General features: G+C 42.8%; 1 long non-coding RNA gene across 1 annotated transcript; it reads left to right on the top strand.

The window, feature by feature from the left end:
• Nucleotides 1-208: 208 nt before the first annotated feature.
• LOC128087354 (uncharacterized) lies at nucleotides 209-9,270 on the top strand. The gene is made up of 2 exons (XR_008209801.1): nucleotides 209-3,379; nucleotides 7,921-9,270. It is a non-coding gene; the product is annotated as an uncharacterized LOC128087354 (long non-coding RNA).
• Nucleotides 9,271-9,885: the final 615 nt, after the last annotated feature.

Below are 9,885 nucleotides of genomic sequence, written 5' to 3'. Positions count from 1 at the left end.
TCCCCCGGCAGCCGCCTGGCAGCGGCGCGGGAGCGGGCGAGGGCGGCGAGTGGGGGCGCGGCCCGTGCGAGGGTGTCCGTGCTGAGAGGGGGGCGGGCCTCACCGCGCCTTCTGCGCTGTGGCGCCGGAGGGCTGTGCGGGGCGGGCTCGGTGCGAGGGGCCGCGGCTGAGGGGCCGGGGGCGGGTGTCGTACCGGAGGTGCCTCCAACAAAGGGCGGCTGTGGGAGGACAAAGTGCGTGGTCCCGAGGCCGGGCTGGAGGCGGGCTGCCCGGCGCCCTCCTGGCGCGTTCGCTCCGCGCGGGAATGCCGCCTTTGTGTCGGCGGCCGCGCGTTTCCCAGCGAGAGATTTCCAGGAGCCGCTGGCAGATGCCCGCGGCCGAGCCGTGCCCCGGGAGCCCGGTGACAGGAAATTGCTCGTGAAGAGTTAATGGCGCTGTGCCGTGGGGCCCCGGGCAGGGAGAGGCCGGCGCTGCCATGGGCAGCGATCGATACATTTGCTTTTCCCCCCGTCCCGATTTCACCTGGACTTAATTTGCAGGAGGTCGTAGATGCAGTGCACTGAGGCAGGAGTTTTAGGCTCGTACTGTTAGTACATACAAATAATAAAGTAATGCCCATCCATCGTGAGCCAGCCGTTGTGTGCGTCTCCAAAAGCTGCCCAGATCCCAGAGGATCTGGAGAGGATCTCCGCTAACGGGAGAGCGGCCTTGTGCCTGCGTCACTGTGCTCAGGAGGGCTCCAAAGCCCTTTGGTCCGTCAGGCCTCAGGCTCGTACATCCCTTCACACAGCACACCATGTCTGTGAAGCAGTGAAATCCCTCACCTTTGCTTTCAGCATCACCAAATTTAGTCATGTCCAGCAACTCCGGCATCCTGACAGGATGATGAATGCTCTGAATCACCTCAGGATGTTGTCGTCTCAGCTCCTGTCTGTGTTTGGATAGGGCTGCGATGCACGTGGGCATGAGGTCTGTGCTGTGAACCAATGCTGTTGGTCATTTGAGTGGGGGATGCATTTATTCTGTTATAAAAGAGAGCCTATTGATAATACTCCTTGTGAAGTTAACGAAACTCTTTCAGAAAGAAATGGAAATGTATTACTCTCTCTCAGAAATAACTATCCTGGCAATTTCCTATGGCTTTAGTTTGCCTTTTTGTTCTTTCTTGACAGTAGGATATCCTCTTGTTTTCACCAGATCCCAAGTCATCATCTCAATTTACATGTGAAGCAACAACCAAAATCGACCAGTTGTGCTACAAAACGTATGATTAATATCTTGTCTCCATCAGAGACAAAACTATTTCACCGGTAAGACACAGAGTGTGGATTTCACTTAAGGAAGGATAGCTGATCTAATCAAGGCTACCTCCCTCACTGATTCCCCTCCAAAATTGTAATAGTGGTACAATTAGTCTCTCACACAACATAGCCCATACCTCCTTCCCACCTGCTGAGAACTTGCATGAAGAGGGGAGATTTAGATTGGGAATAAAGAAAAAGGTTTTTATACAATAAGGGGAGCAAGTCACTGGCACAGGTTGCCCAGAGAGGTGGTGGATGCTCCATCCCTGGAGATGCTCAAGCTCAGGCTGGTTGAGGCTCTGAGCACCTGATGGAGCTATGGGTGTCCCTGTTCACTGCAAGGGAGCTGGACCACATAACCTTTAAGGGTCCCTTCCGACTGAAATGATTCTATGACTAAGAGCTGCAGAACTGTCTTATAAGTGTGGAAGTGCTGGTCACAGCAGGGCTGTGTGCAGAGAGCTGTGTGATGAGCCAGGATATAACTGCACATGCTGTGCAGTCGCTGTGTCTACAGGTCAGCGGCATGGCTTGAGTAGCTGATTCCAGAGCTGTGCTACAGTTTTTGTCAGGCATCTGTTCTGGGGGCTTTAGAGCACCATATGGTTTTAAAAATCACAGTCATAATCTTGTTTCCCCATTGGAACCCTATCTTGAAGTAGGAATTGTGATCTTTCATGAGAGGAGGCTGGAAGAAGTTGTTGTGTTTAGATTAACAAAAGTTAGGCGGAAATTTGGTGCCTGAAAGGAGGTTAAGCATTGGTAGATTATTGTATTGGTATTGGTATTTAAATGTAAGACAATGTATAAAACGGGCATTGATGAAGTTACACTGTGAATTAGAAGATCTGGTATTTTCAGAGCAATGAGTTTGTGGAGCAACTTTCCTGCACTGAGAGCTGCGAGCCCATCTGCTTTGAAATCGAGTCCTGATCAATCTATAAAAGTGCTTATGTGATACAGTTGCCTGAGATAGCAGGAGACTAAACTCCAGAAGCTTTCCAATTCCTTGTTTCTATTTAATGTTGCTTTTAATGCTTATTCCATGTATAATTTAATGCACGATTTACTGCACAGCACTATCATCCATTAAATAAAAATATTAATTTCCTTTAGAGCATTTTAGAAATGCTGTCATCCTGCTAAACATTAACAGTGTTATCTGTGTAACACCATTATGAAATGGATGGCATTATCTTTTCTTATGTCCAGGAAATGAAAAAATAACACCTCTAGATACCTGTGTGGTGAAATATAAGGATTCCTTTTGCAGCGTGTTGGACAATCAAAGGCTTACATTTCAACTTTCTAATGCTTACATGTATTCAGAGTCCACTTCTCACTGACTTTAGATGTGCCTATGGATGTTCAGCATCTCAGCAGCTCACATAACAAATTACTCAACTGAGGTGGGGCAGAAAATGAGGAATACACATAACACAAATTCCTTAGATTTGCATGTGAATTTGAGGATGGAGTTAGAATTCAGCTTTCTAGAGGTTTAATCATTTGCCGTAACTTTAAGGCTGCTTTCCCTTTCTTTACCTCACCTTTTGCTCAGCTCTTGCCCATATTCTCCCTAGTCTTGCCCTCCTTCCTGTAATTCCTTACCCACTTCTACTCACTGGCCTTTTCTTTTTCTCAGCTCCCAAGAAAACCTGTGAGTGCAGGACAGGGCTTGCTTAAGAGGACTGAACATTCAGTAGTCTTATGTGAGAGCTGGACTATGGAGGCTTGAGAAAATGTACTGGCAAATTTTAAGACGTTTCCTGAGCATACTCAAATGGAGTTTTTTTGTGAAGTTTACCACATTTGGGTAGTTTTCCATGAAACCTGCAGAAGACTTGACCTCAACTGGCCAACTTCTTGCTAAGTTTAAAGGAGCCACTCTAGTGGTTGTAGATGGTTTGGAGACTTGGGAACAAAGGAATAAGGTGAAGGTCTTCTGTTACACTACCGTAATTTGTGTTTACTCTGTAAAGGTGCCGGAGATTGACAAAAGTGCTCTTCATGTTAAACCTACATTAAAGGTAAAAAGACACCCATCTACGAGGCAAAAGCATCACCATCGTCCAGTAAGTAACACATAACTGTGAGCTTCTGGGACCAAGCTCTTTAGACTTTATTCAGCCTGACTCCACATTGTATCTGCATTATGCTGTGAGGAAGGCCACAGGACTTCCTATGTTTTGAAAATACTCGCAGGGTTCGTTCATTACTGTGTTAAACAAGTCACTTCAGGGAGGGCAAGCCTCTAAAGGAAGTTGTTGAGTGTGTAGACTTATAATGGGTGCAGTTTTTCTGCAAACTGTGTCCTCATGGGAGAAGAAAAATCACAACATGTCTGGGTTAGGAAAGGTGAGTGTCAGTGTGGGGTGGTGGCATTGAATTTCATGTCTACTGCTGTTCACCATTTGTCTGGTTTAGCTTGCTGCATGTTAAGTGTATCTGTGCTGGGAGTCATTTGTCTTTGCTGCTGAAGGATGATGCTGATGGTTATTGATACCTGCTGCTGGGGTAAATGCTGCTGTAGCCTGATAGACTGGAGCAGCTATTGATCATGGGTGGTAGTAAAATCTCAGTATTTGACACTTGCTTTTTCATACCATTGCAGTTGTTAATGTTAAATTCTACCTCTCTCTCTGGGTGTGAAATTACTGTCACGTTATTGCATATAACTGTGTTTCTCTGCATCTTTTCCTTCTGTGTTGTGTGGTACAGAGGAGTGGAAGAAACTCTGGGGAGTGCAGTCAAATCTCTTTTATCCAAGTGAGCTGCCTACCTCCCTGCCACAGGCCTGGGAGGATGCTGGCTGGACACAGAGCAGTTCCTCTTTGTGCTGTTTGGATAAGAACACAGGCCTGGCAGTGCTGGCCCCAAGCAGGTCCAAGGAACCTCTTGCAGAGTGGCTCTTAAGCCTTAGGGCCAGTCTAGGCTGCAGCTGCCAGGAGAGAGCTGTGAAGGAGTCCCAGAGGGGATTCCTCTCCCGAAATGCCATGCATGGGTCTAGCAAGGCCTAAGGACAACACTTTTGAAGATATCCCTTGTGCCTCTTTTTGTTTTGCCTGTCCCAAAAACTTTGACTTGCAAGGGGAAGGGCAGAGGAGCCAGCTGGGGCTAAATGACATCCATGAAAGTTGAGGTGTGTCTTTTTTTTATAGAAATGAAACAAACAGTCTTGTAATGGATTCTGTTCAGTGAAATGCAACTTGTTCTGCCAAAACATAATAAAGCGCCCGCTTTTGCATGATCAAACAGGAGTGGCAGAAGTCACAGAGACTGCCAAGTAAATGTTATCCTCCTGAAGCTTCTCCTATTGGGAGGTAACAATAGGACCCCTAGAATTAAGATAAATGCAGCTAATTTCCTCATAATGGTGATTTGATTATTCTTTCTTTACAAGTAACTAGTTCCCTTTTCTAATTATATAGCTTGCTTTTATCCAAGAAAAATTACCCAATTTACGAGAGTGAACCATTAAAGTCACTCATCTGTGAAGAGCTTATTGTAGTGCCAGCTTCAGAAAACATCTATATTGCAAGGGATACATATAGATTTTTGTATCTTCTGCTGTTTTGCTAACGGTCGTGACAAATGAGAAAGCAGATAGCAGGAATGGATGTGTAAGTGGAAATGAAATCACGGCGCTGGAAGCATAGACCCTTACAGCCATGTAGCGTGTCTTTAAAGCAGGGAGAAGGTCTTGGAGGGAAAGGGGGTACTGAGGGACAAGACAGAAACGTGTGATGTTATGCTGGTGGTTGGCGACCCTGCACATAGCAGGTGGGTTGAAACTAAATGGCCATTATGGTCCTTTTCAATCCAGGCCATTCTGTGATTCTATGATTCCTTCTCTGGCAGCTGCTCTAGGGCTCTCCAAAGGGGAGATGGGACTTCACCCAACCCGACTGCACAGCAGGATGGGAGTGTTGGTGTGTAGCCAGGAGCATGGTGAGTTTGGGAGAGAGCTCAGGTTCCGCTGGTAGGCTGCTGCTGGCTGCTCTGATTAGTCTGGTTGTCCAGAACTGTGTAGCGAGGGATGTAAGCGACATAGCTGGTGCAGAGGTGTACACCCTCCTACTAATGATATTACATCAAACAACAGTTGCAAAATGTAGACAAGCATTTGATCCAAAAGCATCCATTCTCTGTATAAGTAAAACATAATCCTTTGCTCTATGATATTATCATATTAATGATGATAGATATTGAAGGTCAAGGACTTGTCTGAATTGGGAAGCTGACTGTTAAAGAAATCAAAAGAAGCATCTGTAGTTATGTAAGCTGGGGTAATTCCCCATGTGAAAACTGTTCTAGAAAAAAAGCCACTTTTATTCTGAAATGCTTCTGCTAAGGGATCAATAACAGCAGAACTGCAATTATCAGATTATTCTCAGTGTTGGCAAACCATAAGAACAAAGGATATAAGGGAGAGGACAGAAAAGATGGGGTAGGAAAGAAGGTAGAGAAGCAATGCCTGTGGGACAACTATCCAGACTCCTGTGAACTCTGCAAGCCAACATAAAGGTTGTAGAAAGAATCAGAACAGAAGTTTGTTTCAAGGTAAGCTATTTTTTTCAAACTCTGTTTTGAAGTGTTCCTGTGTTAGCTTCCCATGCCAATAGGATGTGTGCATACCGAACTTTTTCTTACAATCTGTAATGGAAAGAGTCTTGGTTATGAATTTATTTAGGACTCAGTACAGCCTTCTTTGTATGCAGGTCAGAAATCTGAAGACTATGACAAAGCATGTTAGGTCCCTACCTAGTTGTGATTGCATGCCCAGTACACAATAGTGATTTATATGCAGAATGAAATAATTTTTCAGTTGAAAAAGGGGATGACACGTGCATGTATGTGTGTATGCATATATGCATATTTTAGGCTTAAAGCTCTTTGATAAGCCAAGAACAGGACACTATGTCTGCATCTTTAATAATTGAGCTTCTTGTAGTGTTTAGCATACAACATCTTTGCTTTACTGAAATATTTTATCACGGTCATATACTGTGATTATAAGCAAGCTGCTTAATGATGACCCATGCTAATGCAAATTGTGTCACTTAACTACTTGCATTAATATTGTAGGAAGCCTCAGATACATGGAATGAGCATCCATGGAGTTGCAAGCAAGAGAAAAGAATGAGACTAGTGAAAGAGGTCTCTAGGCAATGAGTTGTCTCCTACATTAGTGGGATGAGCTTACCTATGGGAAGTTTTCCCATAGGTAAAAACTATTTCCTTCCCATTTCCTTCTGGAGAAACCTAAGTGAGAGATACTCCCTCCACCCCTTTCTTCTCTTCCCATTCTGCTGCTAATGAGAGAGTAATGCTTTCAGTTGAGGTAAACAGCTATGCCTACAATATGTAGCCCCAAAACATCAAGGTAACACATCGTGGTTTGCTGTGTTAGGTAATGCTTTTTCTGTAGTGGGAGATACTTCTGAATAGAGAGACTTAAATGTGAGACTCATTCATGGATGAGTAGATGAGGGGTTTAGTGTGAGGGTACTACATGTTCACTATGGCAAACAGGGATACTGGGAGGAGTTTTTAGAACTAATTTCCATGTACTTAAACACCGGAGACTTTCAAACAGAATACACAACTGTAATTAAATTCTGATATTTATTTCATTCTGTTTCTTTATAGGATTCCTCCTAGTGCAGCTAAATTGTTCTTGTTCTTCTCAAATTATTCTTTCAGTGTAACTTTCAGTAAAGTGTTTTTCAGCGGTTAATACTTACTGATACACAGCTAGCATGCTCCCTCCTTGTTCTTACCAACAGGGAGTTCTGTGAATTCGTTTAATTTATGTAAGTTTGAGCACCATGTTTTTTATAAAACTGCCTATGCTTAGAAGTTATGCATGGATCATCAAAATGGTAAGATAATTAAGAGGAAAGCTTTAGTATAAAAGATTTTGTTAACTATATCAAGTGTTCCATAAATCTGTTTTTCTAACATCATAGCAATCTTAGCTACTTTATTCAAAACTTTCCAAGTTTGATATTTTTTATTTCCTTGGTTAATTTTAAATATAGAGTGATTTTCTTATCTTTTCCTTATCTCCAGCATAAGAAACTTCTCAAAGCTGAAGTTTTATTGATCGTTACTTTTCCAGCAGCCCCTCCTTGTGTTTCAGCAGATAACACTGGATCAGAGCCAGAGCCGTTCCTGGCTTCATTCCAAACATTTCCCTGAAAATGAATACACAAACTGCCCATCCTTCCTATACTATGGACTCAGTGTGCATAATACAGAAGAAACGTCTGGTTTTGTAATGTGATGCCAAAAACAAAGCTTTCATTACTCCTTGTGAATAGGTATTTCTTCTTAGTGTGCATAACTTAAAAAATATGTCGTTGCTGTTATTGTGGCTGTCATACTATTCCATTCTGGAATCTGGAATATTATAGAAATGAAATACTATATGAGAAGTGAACCTTGACAGACATTTTCCTAGAACATGTCTGAAGCGACCTTTCTGGGAACAAATGAATAAAATTCATCCTTCTCAAAGCAACGGTCAATTTGTTCTTAAGAGCCATCAAATCTGTGGCTTGTACACATATTTTGTCCAGTGAAAAAGCATAATTTTCCTTTTTTCTTTTAGATGGAAAATGGCAATCAGTTATACCTCTCAAGTCTGGAAGGCCTTTCTGCTTGAAATGGTCTTCGAGTCTGGGTCATGACACAAAGTGCTGCGCGTTGGTGTTGGTGTAATGGGTTTTCTTTTTTGACCAGCACCCTGTTGTCTTCAGGTTTTTAAACTGTAAGACAGTTAAACCATTTTAAACAACTCATCTTGACTCCAAATATTTTTGTAAGAAAATAGTCCTTTGGTGAAGTTGACTAGATTGGCAGGTAGCCATCAGTGAGGGCAGAAAACCGTTATGTACGTAGGAGAATATTGTAGCCGTCTCTGCTAGGTAGCTGCCCAGGTACCATGCTGGCATGCTGGCAGCAGTCTATGTAGACATGATGTGAAATAACAAAGACTTCACCTGGCCAGCAGTTGTTTGAGAAGCAATTAGTTCTCCAGTTTCATAAGTTTACAAAGGAGCTAAGAACCCATTTTGGAGTCTTGTGGAATAATTAGAATTTCCGCATCGAATTTTTGTTGAATATGAATTAACTCTTACAGATTGATAGGATGATGTATCCTGGAACATAAATGCTGTTTTACAGGATTTTGCTAGGACACTCCCCAAAAAGACACGTGAGTTTCTCCCTTGTAGGTACAGTTCCGAGTTCCTGAAATTTTGAGCATGGAGGCCCTAGCATCTCTTTGTTGCCTGCAGAAGGCATTTCCAGAGGACAATTCTTCCCATCCCACTGAGACTCTGGAAAAGTCTCTTTCCAGATCCTTTAGCAGCTGCACTCCTAACAAGATGAAACTGGCTGAACATAAGGCAAAGGCTAGCAATATGAGAGCAATTTGATAAATATTCATCATGGCTGAAGTTTCCTCCTCATGGACCAATACAGAGACTATATACTATTTGAGTGGAGGCTGAGTTCACTCAGGTGGTGCCCAAGTGATGGTCAGGCCCTCACTGACACTGTATGTAGAACTGAATTTCATATTGTTTAAAGCATCGTTTGTCAGGACCCTGATTTCTCTAGATTTTCTCCCTTTGTATCACACATACTTTCATTCAAAATCATACTTCCTTCAGGTGGAGAGGAATATTCTGCATTGCTGATGCAGTTGACTTTATGATTGTTGGCACACAGCAGTTTAATAGGTTTGAGCAAACAGTAGTTGCAGAGCCCAGTAGATACAATGATTGTCATCAGGAGTCATTTAGTGCTTTCTTTTACAGGGCACAAACACCCTGTGACTCACACTAACAGGATAAGGTCAGATTTTCATGTGGCGTAAAGCAGAGGAAAACGTTGCCTGTGGTAATGTGTGCGTTTTCTGTATTAAATTAATTAAAGATTTTTTTCTTGTGTGCTCCTTGTAAGATTTATATAATCTGAGTCAGTCCAACCCTGCATCTGAAATTCTTCTGTTGTGCTTTTCTGGACACTTTCTCTTTCACATGAATCTCTGTGATGGGAAACTTGGAACAGAACACCAACTGCAAGGTGAGACCGTATTGATTTAGACAGTGGTTTAATGCTTTCTTTTTTTCTCTGTCCAATACTTTCTCATACTTTGTCAGCTCTTTAGAGTGTTTCTGAACATTGTGCAAATGTTCTTATTTTGCTGACCACATCAATACTCAAATATTTTTTCCAAGGCTGTAGTTGATAACATGAAGTTTTCCTCGTTTTTTGTGTTGCCCACTCAACCAGCGTCTGTTAGATCTGTATGCAGTTTTTTCACAGCCTTATCTCAGGCTTCTGTTTTGACTGTCAAATAACATCATGTCACTTGCAAATTCACCCTGCTCAATCACTTTTCCAGATCATTAGTCGAGACGTTGAGCAGCACTCTGCATCTTTAGGCACTGTGCAGTTAATCTTTGGCCTCAGTGAAAGTAAAGCACACATTCCCACTTTTCTGTCTGCATTGGTGACAACAGCAAACATTAATATGGCTGATAAGGCAACTAAAAAAAATCTTTTC

This window comes from Tympanuchus pallidicinctus, unplaced genomic scaffold (assembly GCF_026119805.1).
Source record: "Tympanuchus pallidicinctus isolate F22 unplaced genomic scaffold, pur_lepc_1.0 scaffold1, whole genome shotgun sequence".
NCBI lineage: Eukaryota > Metazoa > Chordata > Aves > Galliformes > Phasianidae > Tympanuchus > Tympanuchus pallidicinctus.
Note: the sequence above shows the minus strand (reverse complement) of the source record. Positions and strands in the feature narration are given on the sequence as shown.